The 20,232-nt window shown below is 39.8% G+C and overlaps 1 protein-coding gene across 1 annotated transcript in view; it reads left to right on the top strand.

Moving 5' to 3' along the window:
• The first annotated feature begins 751 nt into the window (after positions 1-751).
• The window catches only part of opn7b (opsin 7, group member b), a 66,619-nt gene continuing 47,138 nt past the window's right edge, over positions 752-20,232 (top strand). The window contains exon 1 of the mRNA XM_034126387.1: positions 752-812. The gene's annotated coding sequence lies outside the window, so the exon portion shown is untranslated. The remainder of the gene's footprint in view (positions 813-20,232) is intronic.

The raw sequence follows: 20,232 nt of genomic DNA, 5'->3' as shown, positions 1-20,232 counted from the left end.
TCTGGCTCCCTATTAGAGCCAAGCCTCTGTCTTTCTCCTGTGCTCTGAACATAGTGCATACTGTACATTCAAAATAAATATTAAAGGGTTTGCTTAGGTTTCCCGGGGGAGAAGCACTGTCATGAGAGTGCTTGACTAGTAGTAGTAGGTCCAGGGGTTGATGTTAAATGTGAGATAAATGGTACAAAATAAAAAAGAGACCATCAAATACAGACTGATTGAGATATTAAAGCCCTTTGAAAGGCATTATCTACAATGACAGCATGCTTTGTGAAGAACAAAAACAAACATAAAAGGCTGACACTGACAGTGGTTTGTGTGTGTGTGAGAGAGAAGGGGGTGTGTAGTGGAAGGGTTGCATGTGTGTACAGGGAAGATATTTTAGTGGAGAGTGAGAGCAGAGCAACAGAGGCTGGGGGAGACAGTGGGAGCTGCAGGCAGAGAGTGAGAAGGAGAGGGAGAGGAAGAGAGAGTGAGAAAGAGAGAGGAGGAGAGGGAGAGAGAGTAGAGCATGTGAGAGAGAGGAGGAGAGACCAGCAGCACAAGGCAGCCACTCGTCTGTCTCTATCTGTCGTCTCTTGGATCTCCCTTAACACAGCTGCTGCTGACTGACAGTATCCTCTCGCTTACTGACTGAGTGTGAGGGAGTGCCTGAGAGCAAGCGAACACCAGAGTTTAACAGTGGCTACGCACAAGTCTGTGTTCAACTGTTCTGGTTATGCTGTTACCACACATGGTAGAAGGTTTGACCATTTTTGCTCAGGACGAGACTCAACACCAATGATCCCCAGTCAGCATACCTTCTCATTAAGGTAAGCAGATTTTACTTTCTCTTTACTGTCTTCAGTGTTGTCCTTACTCAAAATACTTTTCTTCTCAGAGGATAATTTACTCTAACCCAAATGAGAGTTTTATTATATAAGCAGGCTGTTAATTTAGAATAACAAGCTTGAAACTGAAGTCCAGACTTGCGGTGATTTGTCAGTGACTTTGGTTTCACTGTTTATTGTTGCTCTGACCGGCTTTGTGTGTACAAACGTCAAAATGGCTTTATCAAGGGCTGACCTCTATGCTCTTTTACCCCGGCTCTAGAGAAAATGTGATAATTGTAATTATCAAAAGTAGAGGGCTGATTGTTTTCCTGTGACTTAACCAGACTGCTTTGTTAAGTTTTTAATAGTCTACTTTAACCTCTATTACGCACACATGAGCTGAGGGTTAACAGAAATATGTGTACAGTACAGTATATTAAATAAAAGTGTCTTGGAATTTGTCATGTGGATTGGGTTATCCATGGCATAACAGTCCTCTTACTGTACATCAAGAAACTAAAACAAACTACCTTTGTGTATGTTTATAACTTCATATAGATGAAGTGGTAAGAGTCAAACGTTTAGTTTAGTTCATTTCAATAGTTTTCAACGTATAAAATTTAAACATAAAAAAATGATAAAAATATGTTTTGAAATGCCTTGTAACATCTAGCTTTTTACATGGATTAATTGTACATTTCTCATTAAATGTATACACTAATAAGGAAAGAAACCAACAAAATAAAGTATATGTGGATTAAACAGACCTTAAAAATCCCAGATAATTTCTTTATACACGAGCACTCCGTTTATTTGTTAATCATCTTGTTTGTGTATTCCACAATTTGATTTCCTTCTCAAAGTTAAACCACTTCTTTGACTTTTATACATCTTTGTGATTAATCCTAGGAAGTGGTTTTCAAACATATATAGACAACTTTATTAACAGGAAACAAAGTGGATCCCAGTCACACATACAACAAGCTCAGGCCTGTCACTCCTGCGCTGGGGGAGGTTTCAATTAAAGTGTTTGTTATTGACTTGAGACAAAGTGATAATCAAATATCTCTCTCGGCTACTTATTCAGAGATGTTATACTAGCATTGCATTCGTAACCAAGCACCTTTCACAAAAGCATATAGCTTCCTAATGGGTCATTGCCCATCAAGCTAATAATCAACACAATTAATCTGTTTTTCGAAGAATTTTAGTGATTTATTCACTCTAAATGTAATTATTTGATTCTGGAGTTGTATTTATTAGATAACTGAATTTCTGGCTCAACTGAATAGATTTGATTCATGTAATTGATTATGCTTAGTGGTCATGGTGAACAGCTGCAGCATGTTGTGTCTTAGTGCAGAATACACAGAATCAAATTGAATTGCCTTCAAGGGTTTTTTGTTGTTTTATTCAATACATCATTATACAAGGTACTTAGTGTTCAGTTTTGTACAAAAACGGAACATTCAGACTGACAAAAGAAACCACTTGTGTGATTGCAAAGTTAAGAGCTGTATACAGCATGAACAACTTGACCTGCCTGTCATCCGCCTTCCACAAGGAGATGAGATTATTAGGAGAGGATATACAGTATGTACCCATATATCCAAACATCCTTTGCTGCTGATATTATACACTGGCCCTACGAGCCTTGATATTAAGGAGCAGCCCACATCCAGTATCATCAGACACAAAGCTTTGTCAAGCCTTGATGCTGATCATTGCTGGAGGAAGTCTGTAAGGCTCGCACTTAAATGTATAGTGGATTCACATGATGCTCAGGAGGACACAAGAACCCTTTTATGTAGTGGACATTATTTTTCCTGGAGTGTGCCTTGTGTGTTTGCAGTCAAATCAAAACCATAAGGACAATGGGAACATAGATAGTGGATGTCATGTAAGAGAGGTCGTTGCAAAGGAGATCGTTTGTAGGATTTGTACAATTTCTAGCCCAGGACACCCCATCACCGGGTTCAACACATACACATATATTTAGTGCAGAAACTGCAAATAATCAATTAGTCGGAATTGCCAAATATTTGCAGATTTCAGTTTCTCATCAGGATTATGTGCTGTGGATCAACAGAACATTTATCAGCAACTGTTGTTACATTTGAAAATATAATATATAAGTAAATGTACAAGCAGGAGTCTGCTATTTCCTGACAGATCTTCATATGTGTGGATGTGTTGTGTTGTTTTATATATTTTTAATATTTTTGCAGTATGGATTATACACTGTTGATTGTACAAAAAAAGACGATTTTAATTAATTATCTGTCATCTATCTGGGGAAACACTGATCTGGGCTTTTCCTGGCAAACTAGTTATTCATTAATTAATTATAAATGTCAGATTAATTGACAATAAAAGCAAGGAGTGTTTTTCATGTAATATGCATGCATCGGTGTGTGGCGTATGTTTGGTGCAGCTGTATGAATGCCAGCCTGTGTCCCCTAGTGTCACTTGATGCTCTGATGTGGTGGTGATATAACCCAGTAAGAAGGTGTTTTTGTAAGTAGCTGTTAGCTACTCAGTGTTGGGGGGGGGGGGGAGCAATTTGCAGTGACGTGCCAGTGGGGTTGAATCCACAATTATCAGGTTCATGGAACAGATGAAGGAACACTCCAATGTAGCTTTGAGCAAGGAAGGTTATGTTTTATAAGACCAGTGTGTGGTCTCCACATCTCCGGAGACTTCAATGTCCATGTGTGTTGCGAGTCCAAACCTCTGGTTAGGGACTTTTTAAATCTCCTTGATTCTTTTGGTCTCGTTCAGTCCGTGGCTGGCCCAACACATGAAAAAGGACACACTTTGGACTTAGTATTATCGTTTGGACTGTCTGTATCTGTGGATGAAATATGTGCAGCAACGCGTATCTCAGACCATTTACCGGTTCTGTTTACAACCTCCATCCCTTCCGCAGGAGTCGAATCACGTGCCCCTGCGCGTCGTCTGCGTTCGATTAACCCCTTGACTGCCTCACAGTTCTCTGATGTTTTTAATGCTTCTCCGATCTGTAAATTAGATGTGAACTGTGCTTTTAATGCTGATGAGCTTATCTCCATGTTTGACTCGACATGTACCCTAATATTGGATTCTGTTGCTCCTTTTACGCTTAGACGCACCAAAGTTCTCTCAGAGCCGTGGCTCAATGACTGTACTCGTGCTCTCAGACGCGCTTGCAGGCGTGCAGAGAGAAAATGGAAAAAGGATAAACTCCATGTCTCCCTAGAAATCCTTCGTGCTTGCCTTTCCGACTACCAGACGGCAGTCAAAGCAGCCAAAACAGAGCACATTTCTCTGTTAATCTCCAAAAACAGCCATAAACCTCAGGTTATTTTTAATGTCCTCAACTCTATCATTAATCCCTGTGATGTTTCTTCTATTGTCCCATCGACTACTCTCTGTGATAAGTTTCTTACATTTTTTATTGAAAAAGTATCTGCTCTTAGGCTAGCTCACACTAGTGCTACCCCAGATCCTGCTCCTTTTCTGTGCCCTGCTGTCCTCGACCACTTTGAGCCTGTATCCCTCTCTTCTCTCTCGGATGTAGTCAAGCACCTGTGGCCGACAAACTGCACCTCAGACAGCATTCCCTCTCGCCTTCTCAGAGATGTTTTTGATTCAGTTGGAGCAGTTCAGCTGCCTTCAAACATGCCGTGGGTAAAGCCACTACTTAAAAAGAAAAATCTCGACCCCTCCATTCTCGCAAATTTTAGGCCCATCTCCCAGCTACCTTTTTTATCAAAAGCCCTGGAGCGAGTAGTCTACGCCCAGCTGCAGTCTTTTTTAACCATGCATGGAATCCATGAAAAGTTTCAGTCTGGCTTCAAACCCATGCACAGCACTGAAACAGCCCTTTTAAGAGTTTTTAATGATCTGCTCCTAGCCGCCGACTCAGGTAGCTCCGCTGTCTTGGTGCTGTTAGACCTGACAGCTGCCTTTGACACTGTGGACCATAGCATCCTGTTGTCACGGCTTGAACAGTCCGCTGGCATCACAGGCTCTGCCCTTACATGGTTCAGGTCCTACCTGACAGACCGTAGCTTCTCGGTACAGCTAGGTGCCTTCTCCTCTGCCAAAGCCCCTCTTACCTGTGGGGTTCCCCAAGGCTCGATTCTGGGCCCCATCCTTTTTCTACTGTACATACTGCCCCTAGGTTCAATTCTCACAAAACATAATATTCCCTTCCACTGCTACGCCGACGATGTACAGATATATCTGCCTCTCAAAGCAAATGTCAAACACTCACTACAGCAGTTGATGGACTGCTTAACAGAGATAAAATCCTGGCTGAGCAAAAACTTTCTCAACCTCAACGAGAGCAAGACTGAGGTCATCTTTTTTGGACCCCAACCTCCAGCCTCTCCGGTTGATATTCTGGGCTCCCTAAAAAAAAACATCCTCCCCTCGGTCATGAACCTTGGAGTGACCTGCACTAGCACTTTTAAATTCGACAAGCAGGTCAGCACTGTAGTCAAATCCTGCTTTTTAAAAATAAGACTATTGGCCAAAACCAAGTCGTATTTATCTTTTAATGACTTAGAAAGGGTTATTAACGCCTTTGTTACCTCAAGACTGGACTATTGCAACGCTCTGTATGTGGGTATGGACCAGGCCTCAATTAAACGCCTGCAGCTAGTCCAAAACGCAGCTGCACGTTTGCTGACTGGCCACAAAAATTCACTGCACTGGCTTCCAGTTCGGTTCAGCATTGATTTAAAAAAATCCTTTTATTTGTTTTTAAAGCACTAAATGGGCTGGCTCCGGCCTATATAGCTGAACTCCTCCAGCGCTACACCCCAGCCAGAGCTTTAAGGTCTGCTGACCAGCTGTTGCTGGTAGTGCCCAAGACCAGGCTTAAAACCCGAGGGCACCGAGCCTTCGCAGCAGCTGGCCCTAGGCTCTGGAACACTCTGCCCCTCCATGTGAGGTCGGCCCAGACCCTAGGGGTTTGTAAATCTACACTAAAAACACACTTCTTCTCTCTGGCCTTCTAGTTAGAGCGGAGTACGACTCCTGACTTTTCCTTGTGTTTTATTTTTATTTTTTATATATATCTGTTGTAATTTATTGTCTTTTATTGTGATTGTAGTAATGTGTTTTTATTACATGTACAGCACTTTGGCTCGACCAAAAATCGCTTTTAAATGTGCTTTATAAATAAAACTTGATTTGATTTGTGTGTGTGTGTGTGTGTGTGTGTGTGTGTGTGTGTGTGTGTGTGTGTGTGTGTGTGTGTGTGAGAGTGTGTGTGTGTGTGTGTGAGAGTGTGTGTGTCTGTCTGTCTGTCTGTCTGTCTGTCTGTCTGTCTGTCTGTGTGTGTGTGTGTGTGTGTTCTTGCTCTGTGACTGTTACAATTATGTTCCATATATTACCCTGGTTCCTGCCTTTGCTAATCGAGAATGTTTTCTGTCATATGTACTTGAAAAGGCGGTTAAAGAGTGTTGTGTTGTAGAAACACATTCATTTAAAAATACTACTACATTTGTATTATTATAGGATTATTACATCCTTGAATAAAAAGATTGTATTAAACAGATACATCATTTATCTTGGTTACACACTCGCAGAAGAGGCCTCCTTGTTCTCATAATTGCACACAGACATGAATGGCAGAGGTCACTGACATAGTGTGTAGGAGTGCATAATTAATGAACCTTCATTATAGTTTCAGTGTGGGCAGAAAGCCATAAATACACCTGTTACCTTCACAGGCAACATCTTTTATAACACCATCCAACGAAGGTCATTCTTTGGTTTATTTATCAAACAAACCATCCCCCAAATTGTCAATCTGGTTTAAGTTCTGGTTCATTCACTTGAATTGACACATCAACCATCTGATCTCCATCCTTTCCAGCTTTCTATAGGAAAACTGAAAAGGTAAATGAAGAATACTGAATGTTTCTAAAGATGGAAAAACTGTAAAATGCAACTGTATTCAACCAAATATTTATTTGATGTACTCGAATGATAGAATGTGCCTACATTTTGTCATAACACAAACTTTGGATGACATACTCCGTGAATAAGCACTTTTGAAGACTGAAATGACGCCTCAAAATACAACACAAGCCCAAAGAGGAAGATTGTGGCACTCTTAATAGGGTTAGAAAAAAAAGTTCTCCATTCAAACAGAATTGCAGAGTTTGGGACCCTAACTGTGTGCATGTGTGTGTCTGTGTGTTTCTGCATACATGTGATGGAGAGTATAGAGCTGTAAGAAGTTCAGCTCATGATATCGTTAAACATACTGTAGAATTTGAAGAAAGAAATGTGTTTGATCCCAAGTGGGAGAATGTTAAATTAATGAGAAAACCTCAAATGAGATCTCTTGTTTGAAGGCCAGTAAAACTGGAGCTTGTTGTCTCTCGTCTACCAAGTTGGATACAAATACTGCCTGTGTCTAACAAAACAACTAGGCTGTGAAATGTGCAAAATGGAAAGTGATAGCTCTTTCAGAATTGTAGAAATATTTGGCCATTTTTATTAAACAGTATTAGGATTCACCAATTATATGAAGCTCAGCTGGATGTATCATAATGATTTGTTAATGCACACGCTGGTATGCGTTCGCTTCTTTTTGAGTTTTTAATAATCAGCAGCTCATTACGTAACATGACTGTCTGATTCTATGTGGATGCTTTGAATATACAGTATGTCTTATCTCTGTATCTATCTTTCAGACACAAGACAATTCTATTTTTAAAACAAATCAAAATTGGGCTACTTTAACTGCGAATAAACTGTGATTATGTTTTCAAATTGCAAATTGACATTGATGAATTAATACTCAGGCAGTCTGTAGCTACATGTGACCGGCTTCTAATGAACATAACTTTGGCCTGTTGCTTTTATTTCCTTTGAGTAATCCAAACTGATCATAAGAAATGATTCAACAAATCTTCAATGCAAAATAATTATTGCACGTGTGTACTGACTCCACAAATGTGTCCGTAAAAAATGCAAGACAAAACATCAATTGAAAGGATGCCATTTAATGCAGTCTGATCAAACTGTTAAGATTATAATGTTCCTTGTTTATTGACACACTTTGAGATTTGATGATTCAATGTTATTTTCATTTTGGAGGCTGCAGTTTGTGGAGCTGTTTAACTGACAGATGTTTCTAGTATTATGTGTACTCCATATATAACTACTGATTTAATTATTTGCATTATTTTGTTATTTCTATCTCAGAGAGATAGAATGGTTTGTGCATTAATAAATTAGGATTGTTCAAAATTGAAATGTACAGTAAGGTGATGCATATTGTTAGGGAAAACATATTTAAAATCAATTACAAACTCCAGTTTTTGGATTTATGACAGTAAAAGCAAGTGTAGACCTGACTTTCCATCAAAGAGATTAGTTTAGATGGATATTGATTTAGAACCGTATGATCACCCCGCGTAATAATGAAGACAATAAGTGCTCTGATATTTAAACAGAGCAGTGATTGACTTCCACTTTATCAGAACATTTGAGTTGGAACCGGGTTAGTTGGAACCACAAATCTCCTTCCCGTTATAAATCAATAGGAGTCACAGGACATGCCTCAGGGATGCTGTAACACTAAACTTGAAGAAACAAAGTTATTTTTACAGCTGAAGAACTCTGTGTAACCTTGGTTGCTTCTTTGAGCACATACGTACATCTACACTAGTCAAAGGTTTTATACATTAACAAAGGATTCAACAAAGAGCCTTTGAGCACCCTGACAGACGGCACAAAATATGTGTTTGACAAAAGAGTCTTGACATTAGAAAACCAATTTGTCCTCCATTTGAAGATGAACAATGTACCTTTTACAGCCTTCATTATAACTTTTCCTCAGGAAGGCCATGAACAGGCCACTATCTATACTCAACGTCTTTGTATTCTCTTCTTGTGAAAGCATGAGAACAAACGAACAGAGAAGCCATTCAAGATATTTTTCTTGCTCAACCAACATTGTGCTTCCTTTTGAGAAAGGCCTTGTTGCTGGAAAGTGCTGTTTACTTTGTTCAACCAAGTTTGAAAATCATCTTTCCTGTCATTCCTATAGGTTTGCATTCAGATAAGAAGTTTTGGTAGTCAGTAATAATTGGTACTTACTCACATAAACATACTGATCAAATAAATGCTTTGATGTGATATCGGAAACGACTAAACTGATTGACATCTTTCCCAACATCCCCAAGTCTTATCAACCCAGCTGTTCATCAGCAAATAAAACAGCTTGTCGATATATTTGAGGTATCCTCTTTGACTAAAGGTAGGACCATAACGTAAATAATACATATAGTAAATCACTGTTTTAATACACTGAATTATTATTGTAACTTTTCCTTTGGTCCATGAATGTAACAAATCGGGGAAGCAGGGTGCAAATGTCATTACGTCTAAACAATATATATTAAAGGTTATATACATATTTATTCACGGAAGATTACACGTGACAACACTTGTTCAAAGTTGGCCAGAGAAAATTCTGATTGTCATGCCTTAAAGAGACAGTGTCTGAGCACAACTGTAACAAAATTAAATATTACTTTGTCGGGATGACGTTACTTGCAGTCATCCATGAAATTGTCTTACTGCATGCCGTTTGGCTTAATGTTTACAAGTCTAAGAATTTACTTACACTTACTCCTACTGTGTTGGCCTGTGTGTGGTGTATTTACAGCCGGCTGACAGAAAGCTGAGACATTGTCGACAGCTGTGACCGTAGCCGACGCCAACACTAAATGGTCTGTGGAAACAAACGTTTAATAAATCACACTGTACGTTCATTTCTCAACATAATCTTTATGGAATGAACTACCAATAGCATATTTCCTGTTTCAGTCATTTCAGCATAGTATTTTATGGCAGTAATTTTTATGCTTCATCAATTTCCCATATTGGGATTTATGGGGATGCCACAGGCTAAGGCTTCACTTAGGACAAAGGATTGAGATTTATTCCTATTATGGCAATTGTAAATTACCATAATCACCCACTGCCTCTCATACTCCAATTAGAGCTTTGGCCTCTAAGCCTAAAGCTCATGACTTGGATGAATTTCTCTTAATCCTCAGGCATTCCTGAATACAGGAGCGATTTCCAAATGTTATTCTCCAAAATAATTGCATGACAAAAACTGCATTGCACTGACATTGCACTTCTGAACCCACTAGCTCTCTTTGCATTGACAATCAGCAGCTTTTCCTAGTCATAGTAACACATAATTATGAATCATAATTTGATTCATATGAGGGGTTGACGTCTGAAGTACTTTGCAATATCGACACTGTCCGCAGTGACAGGATATCCATAGGTGCTGCTGAATACCGTGTGAAAAGAGTTTCCCCAGAAAGAAACTCAACCCTCTCACCACCTGTGATGCCCCTGTGGGTCCATCATTAGAGAGGGTGTGGCTGTCCTGTCTGGGCTGCTGTTGATTGCAGTAACTCAGGGCACCTGGGTCTGGTGTCCTGCAGCTATTTAAAGCCTCTCTGCTCCTCTCTGTGCTCTCTCTGCCTTTTCCCTACAGGCCTCCGGTTTGTTGAGTATATGCTGTTGTTACTTTAGTTGCTTTACTTTGTGCACTTCAACACTCTCACACTCATACATGTCCATGCAATCCTCACCCTGCACTTACACTACTGATACCACTGACATCCACACCTCATACTTCATTTGGGTTTTGCATTTAATTAATTTGGCTAATTTGGACTATTTGCTTTAATAAACATATTTTGTTAAACCGTTGACATGGTGTGTCTCCTCTTTGTTGTGGCCTTTTGAGCCAGGTCATAACACCACCCCATTCACAACACTCTAAAAAATGGGTCCACACAGAGTGTAATTAGGACAATTAATGTTTAGATAAATTAAGAATCGAAACATGATTGACACATATAAACAGATGATTAATAAGCAGCCCTTTAAATGATTTGGCACAAGGTCACATCATTCCCGTCGTTTGGTATCCCCTCACTGAGCAGCCAGTTTAAACATAAAAGTGTTATTCCAACAGCTGAGCAACTGCTTGCTCGATGACTATGGCCCTTTCTCATGTCATCAAATGTCCCTCCTCGACTCCTCGACTCCTCGACTCCTCGGTCCTCCGGTAGTGACCCGGAAATGAATTTTAGCGCGCCATGTTGAAGGACATCTCATTTCTCGAAATGCACATCGAGGACCGAGCATCGAGCGTCGAGGAGGCTCTCTGGAGGAGCTATAACCGAGGATACACTGATGGGTCCTCCACGGTCCTCCACGGCTCCTTCGTGGATGCATTTCCGGCAACAGTGATGTTTCAAAGAGTCGAGACGCACGGCTGGACTTATCTCAGCCAATGACAGCTCTGCATGCATCCCCTGGATATTATTTTATTAACTGCTTTCATCGCGACGCGATGTTTACAGTGAGAACAGCTGTGAGGTCCGTGCAGAAAGCAGAGCAGTGTGTATAATATATATCATATCACTCAGTATAACAGGCCTACTCTCTTTATTTGCTTTAGTTTAGTAGATATCTACAAACAAAGTCGATATTTTTCTAAAACCATTTAGTGCTTCACATAATAAAATACACAACGGCTGTAGCCTGATTATATGCTTTAGGAGCTGTAGGTGCGTGTGTGTGGTGTAGGTGTGTGTGGTACAGTGTGTGCGTAGATGCAGCGGACAGACAGGTCTCAGTTGGTTTGGTGTCCTCTGCTTACTTGTAATACTTGTAAATAAAACTTTTGGCCCGTCATTTATTTCCCTCATTGTAGCGACCAGAGAGGGGGGGGGGATATATCCAGTCTCTGATAGTGTTACGTTATTATGAGAGTGCTCTGTTTGATTCTGAAATTGTATATATTTATATAAATATATACATATATGTGTGTGTGTGTGTGTCTGTGTCTGTGTGTATGTCCGCATCTGTAGCCTGTTATTGTCTCATTATACCGCACTGTGAATGAATTAAAAGTAAATATATAAGTCGTCATGAACACATCTGTCCATCAGACAGAGGGCTGCTGTGCCTCCTGTCATCATTAATGGACGTCTCTTTAAAATGACCGCTCAGAGGAGAGGAGTTCTCATTTCTCTAACCGCCTGCTGCTTCCCCTCCTCGGCTCCTCCGCTCGCATCTCCTGTGGGCGGGACTAAGTCTCGAGGATAGGAGTCGAGGAGGGGAGTCGAGGAGGGACATTTGAAGACATGAGAACGGGCCTATGTGTGAGTGTTATGTTTGTGTCTATGCTATGCGCTGTGTGTGTTTCAAACATGATCATGTATTAGTGGCTGGTTGTGTGTGCAATAATGGGAGTAATTAAAGGTGGGGTATGTCATTTTGGAGAAACCACCTCGAGATCGCTAGAATTTGAAAATACACAACCGGAAACAATCTGCCACTTCCTTACAGAGCACCTCCTCCAACACACACAAACGCGCACATGACCGATGAGGGCACGAGATAAGTTTGTGCACAGATGGAAGGCTGACAGGCAGGCAGGCCATCCAGTTATTTTAGCCGGGCCGGCTAAAATGATTGGTCGTGCTTTTTACAGCGCTACGGCTTCCACAGATTACATTTGTTTATGTATTTATTGTCAAAGCATTTAATATATTCATTGCTATCGGGATGTTAAGAGCATTCCATGGAATATAACATACCCCACCTTTAAGTGTTGTCATGCTACCAAATGTTTTAGTAAATACACTATTAAATTATTTATGCCCTGACATCCATGCGTTCCTCTAATGACATATAGTTTGAAAAACTTCTGGATTAAACATGAGATATTTCACCGTGAAATTAACATTTTAACAGCATGTAATACATCTTTGAAATGTCCCTGAACCCAGTATACTATGAATTGTGTAACATACTGAGAATGTGTAGCTGAACAATTGTTTAATGATGTTACACAGAGATTGGATCATTTGCCTCAAAGCTGAATAGAGTCTAACAGGGACATTTGCTATTTACAGTGCCCTAAAGACAAATAAATGTTGGTTTCTGTACTGTGTGTGTGTGTGTGTGTGTGTGTGTGTGTGTGTGTGTGTGTGTGTGTGTGTGTGTGTGTGTGTGTGTGTGTGATTATCTGCGAGCATGGCTCATTCCCCCAGGGTAGACATATCCTGAATGACAAGCAACCACATGTCAGCTATCCTTATCCTCATGTACCACATGCAATATGTATGAGGCCGTCACTCACAGCTTAGACTGTAAGAACTACATAAAAAACATTCTTAACGGACAGACAACAGCACATTAAAGCATGCAAAACAAAATCCTCTCGGCCAACTTAATACAATGCGTTTACTGTTACCAATGTGTTCTTCCCATGGTTTTTAAATAAAAGCTTCCTTTATTTCATCACAAAGCAAGCCATTATAAGGCCTAGCAAACTGAGAATGTAATGACAATATTTCTTGTAAAAGGTAATGCAATTCAGTTTTCAAATTAAAATGTGCCTACACATTCTGCAGGCAGTTGTGAAAGTATCAAGGTTTTTAATTAAGTTAAAAGTAGTAATAATCTAGTGTAACAATACCCAACATAATTAATGTTCACCACAAAAGTACAAGCAATAAAATATACTTGAATTACCATTATAAATATTTATTATGCAGAGTTGCCTGGTTGTATTAGGAGTAACACACACACAGAAAGAGCAGCTAAGTGGGGGAGGGAGGACTGATAATCTTGAGTTTAAAATCGATCTCCTGTTGTGGGGATTATGGGGCGTGTATATCAACACTTCAACATTACATGTCTGATGCACACACAAACATGCATTTATTCACACCAACTTTTACCTGGAAAATAATAACATTAATATTTAGAGGTAGCATCTATCTGGTGAACATACTCAGGTATTTTGTTGCTCCTAAACAGACCAGAAGGAGAGAGAATATTGAACTATAACTTGTCTGATAGCGAAACACACAAACCCAGATATACATTGCATGGTTTCTTTGTGTCTGCTGAATGTGTAAAAGTTTTAAAATGTTTGTCACATTCATTTTAAGGTGATTGTATGTCAAAGTACAGCTTGTTCTTCTGCTCACATGTGGCCTTAAAATGTATTTGAAGGCTCTCAAATGCATTTGTAAGAGTTATTCACAGGGAATTTTCGCATTGGATATTTGTGTTGACAGATTCTTACTTTCCTTATTTGTTTTGTGTGATTTCGGCCATCCTGTGCTACTGTACACGTATGATTGTATAACTGCTTCCCTATCAGCATTATACCAGATGCTTTGCCACCCTCAAATGTAACACAGTAACTCTAATGCAAGTTGCATGCATGGCAACAAAATAATTTAAAAGCTTTCTAATTCAAACATTACAGACAACTTTACCTTTAGTGCAACCACATTTGGATAATCGAAAACAGACCAAGTAAACCTTCCCACATTCATACACATTTAAATAAACACTGCGTACTGAAAACTCCACATCGCTTCCTGTCTCTTCTCCTCATCTCTTATATGACTTTCTTTTTTTAGTTACATCACAGTTTTCCTCTCTGTGTTACTCTCCCTCTGTTACCTCAGCCTCTCGTGTCTGTCTGACACAGATTCTAAGTTACAGTAATCTCAACACCTATGATTGTACCACTCTGTCAGGTTTTAGGATGACACAATCTAACGATAGGATGAGTCATTGAAGTGCAGTGAAAAAAAAACACTTCCAGCTCATTAAATGAATTTTGAATTGGGTAAAATTAAATGTAAGGGTACAATCACGAGAGGATGAGTATGAATGATAGATGGTAAGAGGAGCATGTCCTGCAGGGAAATACAATGGTGAAGGAATATGTCCAAGGGAAGTGGTGTTATCGCTTTGTAAAGGTCCAAATAGTAGTTTAAAGCCTCAATGACATATACTGTAGCCTTAAGACACACGAGTGCTACTGGTGCCTGCAGAGTGTTTGTCATCCGTCCTTAAAACGTTTATGCTGACTTTTTGACGGATCAGTTCTGAGTGCAGCAATAATTAATTATGATGCTCAATATATTCAAAATTCAATAAGTGTCATCACTGTAGGCGCTTACAGGAAAATACATTTCAGAAATGTATAGAAAGCAGCACTTAAACCTGCAAAGTGGATCTCAAAAGATGTCAGTGTTCTTTGTTCACATCCTCGTTTTAAAAGAGGAAGTTCATGACTTGAAAGGCTATACTTAAATAAACTCAATAGTAAAAGGGGCTGAGAGGTTGTTTATGAAGTCGATTCATCTTTGACCACTCTTGTGAATATTGATGGAGAAATCTGTAGCCTGATGGTTCACTGGGCCTCTTTCATTTCCGATCTTAAACATCACAATCATGTAGGAAAGAAACTGACGGAGGAACAGTAAATCCTACATTGTTAGCATCTAGGGGACATTGTAAGAAAGTTATTGAATACTGATTTGGGTTTTAGCATTGCAAATGTCATCTCTCTATGGCAATGTCAATCCATCATTCCACCACTTTGGACCAGACTGAAAGATGTTTACTGCTGGATCGATTGGCATTCATGGTTCCCAGAGCACTTTGGTAATCTCCTGACATTACTCTTGCCACCACTAGTGACTGTACCTTGATATCATAATGCTTGCATAGTTATTGTGTCTTGCCTTGCAGTGACCATACGGGACGCTGCCTTTCAGAACGCATGAATGAACATAAACTTGACACCACACTTCCTCAGCAATACTCTGGCCAAGCGTGAGGTTGATTGCATGAACAGTTCTAGAGATATGTGAAGGGCAGTCATTTATATAAAGTGGAGGAAATAAGTATTTGATCCCTTGCAGATGTTGTAAGTGTGCCCACATACAAAGAAAATAACAGTCTATATTTGTTATGGTAGGTTTATTTTAACAGTGAGAGTAAGAATATCAAAAAGAAAATCCAGAAATGGACATTATATAAAAGATTTTTTTTTATTTGCATTTAACTGTGGGAAATAAGTATTTGATCCCGTTGCAAAACATGTTTTAGTACTTGGTGGAGAAACCCTTGATGGACAGCAGAGAGGTCAGGCGCTTCTTGTAGTTGGTCTCCAGGTCTGTGCACATCTCAGGAAGAATTGTGGTCCACTCCTCTCTGAAGTTCCTCTCCAAATCCTTCAGGTTTTGAGGCTGATGCTTGCCATCTCGAAGCTTCAGCTCCCTCCACAGATTTTCTATGGGATTAAGGTCCGGAGACTGGCTAGGCCACTCCATCACTTAAATGTGCTTCTTCTTTAGTCACTCCTGTGTTGCCTTGGCAACCTCGATGCAGGGAAGTCGTCCTGTCCCCTTAGCAGAGAAACACTCCCAAAGCATAATGTTTCCACCTCCATGCTTGGCGGTGGGGATGGTGTTCTTGGGGTTATAGTCAGCATCTCTCTTCCTCCAAACACAGCGTGTCGAGTTGATGCCAAAGATCTACATTTCGGTCTCATCTGACCACATCGTCTTCTCCCAAGCCTTCTCTGAATCATTTAGATGTCCATTTGCAAATTCCAGACGGGCCGTTCATGTTCTTCTTGAGCAGGGGGCCTTGAGGGCGCTGCAGGATTTGATCCATTATGGTGTAGTGTGTTAACAATAGTTTTCTTGATGACTGTGGTCCCAGCTGCCTTGAAATCGTTAACACATTCCTCCCGTGTAGTTCTTGGCTGCTACCTGACCTTTCTCATGATCATCAATACCCCGCGGGGCGAGATCTTGTGTGGAGCCCCAGATCGAGGGCGATCGATTGCTCATTTTGTCTTTCTTCTATTTACGAATAATCGCACAAACAGTTGTCTTGTTCTCACCAAGCTGCTTTCTGATGGTCTTGTCTACAATCCTGTCCCTGAGGTTCTTAGACAGCTCTTTAGTCTTGCCCATGGTGGAGAGGTTGGAATCTGATTGATTGATTCTGTGGATAGGTGTCTTTTATAGAGGTAACAAGTTGATATTAGGAGTTTTTTAAAGGAAGAGGACTTATGCAACCGGTCTGTGGGAGCCAGAATTCTTGTTTGTTGCAAGGGGATAAAATACTTATTTCCCACAGTTAAATGCAAATAAATGTTTATCTTTTATATAATGTCAATTTCTGGATTTTCTTTTTGATATTCTTACTCTCACTGTTAAAATAAACCTACCATTAAAATGATAGGCTGTTCATTTCTTTGTAAGTGGGCAAACTTACAAAATCTGCAAGGGATCAAATACTTATTTCCTCCACTGTATAGAAAAGGTAGTTAGCATTTTTATAACGCCACAATCTTGGTTAATTCCACCCCATTCAATACTGTACTTCCTTGAGTCGCCAGCCATACATTTGCAGGGTGTACAAAGGACGAAATATGTGTAGGAATATCAATAAAAAAGACAGTAAGAGGTCGAAGTGAAAGATGCAAAGGCAGACGTCGGAGACATCGGTTGGTGAATGAAGCACTGAGGACGTGCAGGGGGGCTTGAGGGCACAATAACAAAGCAGAGGCCAGGGACTCAAAATAGCCCTTCCAAAAACTGCCTACAATGTTGTTGTTTTTAAACTGGAATGTCCTTGGGTGATAAAAAACTCAGATTGAGAAAGCATAGATGAAAAAACAACATAATTTCAAAGTCAACAAATTGAAGAACAAAGTCATAGGTAGAGCGTTATTATGTGAAGTAAGTCATGAGTGTTTATGTATTGACTGGAAAGGATTACTTTCTTTCAATAGGTGTAGTGAGTACTTAATTACATTATGTGAAGGAGGAGAAAAAACGGAGGGGAGAGGCAGAAGAAACACCATAAGATGAAGAAAGAGAAGAAGAAGAACAGTAATGCTGTATAAATCAAATACGCATCTGGTAATGTGTGTGAAGTTTGCAACTTCAGTTTTGCTGATTTTCAGAACCATGATATGATTGTCAAGGTATGATTAGAGAAACACTTTACAAAACGACCCTGGGCGCAATAAAACCCCTCTCGAGCCCTACATTACCTTCATCATTGGTGAACGGTCAACGTTTTCAGATAACTCAATTTATCTAGCGGTATGGCTTTAGGGATGGCAGTGTTACTTTACTGCTCTGTCGGTCAGTAAACCACTCCTGAATTAAAATACTATAGAAATGTTGTGTATGCATTCATGTTCCCCAGAGTAGTGGCGTTATCATTCAGCTCAGTACAGTCTCACAGTGCCATGAGTGTGGCCTCTTAGTCTTGTAAAAGTACCTGTGAGGCTCATATTGGTTATGCACGTCCTGTTCTTGTGCTTTTTTCAGTGCTGTCCTGTCACTGAATTTTTAAACCGAAGTTACGGTAGTGTGATGGAAGTCCTTAGTTGGAGGAATTCCTTTCATTATGGTAGACAAATATATCTCTTCCTTTAGTCCTTTGAAGTGGAAATGCTTTGAAACTCACCCTCAACAGGAAATAACATCCTGAGAGAACATCCATTCAATATTTTAAGTGTTGTTTTTCTCCAAGACAGCTACCAGTGAATCTGTTTTCTGTGATCTTGTGACTACGGGCTGGTATACGGGCTGTACGAGCCAATTTTAGTCTTGATGAAAATATTGTGTCCAAATGTGATTATTGATCAAAGACTTTACCAACACCACACAGTCTGTCTGTGTGCAACCTTAATTCAATGTGCCTAGTTGCATGTGTAGGAAAGATTTCCCTACAACCCTAGCCCAACCTGACATCCAATACATTTCTTTGCTCTTAGCCGTCAAACAAATAATTATGTTTTACTCTCGCTTATCTTCCTTCAACATTCAACAATAACTTCAATTCCTGTTGTATTGATCCTGGATATATGGGTCTATCAGATCAACTCTTCGCCAATTCCAGTGCAGAAAAGTAAAATATGTTCAAAAATACCTCACTTTCTCGCCTGGACTGACCTGCAGCTACAAACCACATACTGCATGCTAGAAAACTAAAGATTGGCAACAACTAGAAAAAAGGAGAGCAACATTAATACGAAACATTTCTTAGAGTTGTTTCACCTACCCTCTGGTTAAATGTAGATCAAATTAGTGAGCACTAGGGATATGCATCTCCATCACTGAGGCCGATGCGATGCGCATCTCGATACGTTGCCAACGATACATTAACGATACATTTGAAGCACCGGGCGATACGATACGATTCACCCCTGTTGCGATACAGTTTGATACGATTTGATTCAACATTATGCGATTCGGGCGTTACGATGCGATTCAACACAATGCAAAATAATGATAAAATTCAATATGGTACGACAGAGGATTTTGTTTTATTCCTTATATGCAGCAAATCATGAACTAACAAAAAAGTGCTTCACATATTTGGTTCTCTCTACTAGTACTGCGCATCCCATTATGCTGTTTCTTTTTTACCTTAAAAAAACCCACTTGGACCTTTCACAAACTGGCCTTTTCACAAGTCCTTTGTAGTAGTCTTCTCTGTCTCCAGAGTACACAATGTTATAACACCTCACAGTTTAAGGGTGCATTGCCCAGGATTAACAATGTGCAAAATAACAACTACCATAGTGCAATGCATACAACTGCCAGACTGATGTGCTTAACACTCATTCATAGGTTAACTCACCAGTGAGCAGAAAGCAGTGGTGTGGTTTCTATATGAACAATAAAGAATACAAATAACCTTTCACAAACAGGTATTTCATAACTGCTTACAATTGTAAGGAAGACATTTAAACTATTATTGGCAGTCACAGTCTGCTGTATACTAAACACCACTTTCACTGACATAACACCTGACTGAGTGATTGAACACATCCGGATTAAGTGAGCATTTGCATCTTGCCAGCGCTTTGAGGAATCAGGTACATCAAGAAAAAAAGGCTTAACCCCTTATGGATATGGAGGAAACAATCAGGAACACAATGTAATCCTACTGTTTGTCTTTTATTCCTCTCACAAAATGTGATTACCAATTAAGATTTAGATTATTCAGTGTAGGCTTTCCCCAGGGAACATGGGTTTGCTGAATACCATCACAAACAATTGTTTTACACAGCGGTACAATGATTATGTGGCTATCCCATTTCATTTTATCCTGCGAACCCTGGGATTATGTTCAGAGAATACATGTTTGTAGTTGATTTAGCCTGTTATACGTATACACATGGAATATCAACTACAGTATGGATTTGATATGGTTAAGATGAGACATCAAAGACTTCATGGTAACGGTGAAAAAAATATCTTCGCCACAGCAAATGAATTATGGAGACGATATGGTTGACATTAGGGATGCATCGTTTGATTTTCTTCCTATCCTTATATAGATTTGTATCCCTCAGCACAGGGTATCAGCTGATAATAATACAAATATATATATGGGGACCTATTTAGTTTTGAGAGATTAGATCGGTGCATGCAGTATCTAGTTTAATCACCCCCTGACTATCACACTTCTTATTTGTTACTGCAACATTTTAACAAACAAACCATCATTTGTTTTCTATACA

The sequence above is a fragment of the Trematomus bernacchii genome, unplaced genomic scaffold (assembly GCF_902827165.1).
Source record: "Trematomus bernacchii unplaced genomic scaffold, fTreBer1.1, whole genome shotgun sequence".
NCBI lineage: Eukaryota > Metazoa > Chordata > Actinopteri > Perciformes > Nototheniidae > Trematomus > Trematomus bernacchii.
Note: the sequence above shows the minus strand (reverse complement) of the source record. Positions and strands in the feature narration are given on the sequence as shown.